The sequence below is a fragment of the Mesoplodon mirus genome (assembly GCF_964341445.2).
Source record: "Mesoplodon mirus genome assembly, chromosome: 17".
Taxonomy (NCBI): Eukaryota; Metazoa; Chordata; class Mammalia; order Artiodactyla; family Ziphiidae; genus Mesoplodon; species Mesoplodon mirus.
In genome coordinates, this window is record NC_138993.1 from 12,512,879 (window position 1) to 12,514,199 (window position 1,321).

The window sequence follows — 1,321 nt, forward strand, 5'->3', positions numbered from 1 at the left end:
AGATGGATGTAATAAAATTCATGAAAGTGGCATGTGAATGGGTAAAGTTTAGGGTACAAATGCAAGTGTGTTGGGAGAGAAGCAGGTCTCAGAATCTGCCCTTTGGACAATGCAGCTCATTCCAGCATCCTGCATTTTAGATCCTATATAGAAAGATTCATATAGAAAAGGTTGACACACAGACAATTCTCCTGGAGAAGGAAAGGGGAGAGACAGAGCCTTTGCTCACTTACCAAAGGGGCCTCAGAGTTAAGCCTGCCACCCCCATCCATCTCTACCTGGAGAACCACCGAACATGGGCACAGCTACCATGATCCCAGGAGCTGGGCACTGGTAGGTGGCAGTATTTGTGCAAATTTATATGGTCACTGAGACTTGAGCAGCATTTTTTAATATTGATTTGTATGATGTGCTTTCCTGGCCGCAGGGGGATGATGTCAGGGTGAACACAGCAGGACACGCAGGCAGGGACAGGCAGAGCAGGGACTGGAGGAAAAGGTGGCCACACCAACACCTCCCAGGGCTCAGCACTTCGCAGGCCATAGAGCCACCTGGATTGTTGACTGTCAAAGTGGAAGAGACCTCAGATATCAAATAATCCAAGCCTCTCACTTTCCGGTTGAAAAACAGGAATCCAGAATCGCTGGATGCCTGTTTTTCAGAATCGCTGGGTGAAGGTCACAGGGCTGACTAGTAACCCGGAGTCAGTCGTATCAGTTAAAGGCTCCCTTTCCAGAGTTCTTTTAAGATGTAGGATTCTCTCTAAGCCAGTGACCCAACAGGGAGTTTTATGATTGCCTGTCTCCCTGGCAGTGAGAGAAACTGCAATCCTACTCAGCTCATCTGATGATCAGGCAGAGGATTCAGAGGGGAAAGAAGAGAAACGCCGAAGGAGAGACGTCTGAGGCCAGGCCCACAGGACCGGGCGAGGGCCCCAAACAGCTCAGAGCTGGGCTTGCTGTGATGCACCTGGACTCGTGGTTTGGACGGGGTGCTCCGCGGACTCATAAAAGATAAGAGGAGAAGAAACTTGGCAAGAAGTAGATGCTTCTGCCTGCAGAGGGAGGTCCTTGAGTCCCCAAGGAAACTGCGTCCCCTCCCTCAAAACACACGCGCGCACAAAAGTTGAGGGCACACCTGCCTTCCCCAGATGGGGCCCCCTGCGCAAACGCCTCCTCCTCCTCCAGGATTTTCCAACGCCGGCGCAAGCTCCTCCCTCGCCCGAGCGGGGCTCCAGTCCTAGCCCCAAGCGCCCGCCCGAGCGGCGGCGGGGAGTGGGTCCCGCTCGCCGTCATTGGCTGTGCGGCTGGGGGCGGGAGGA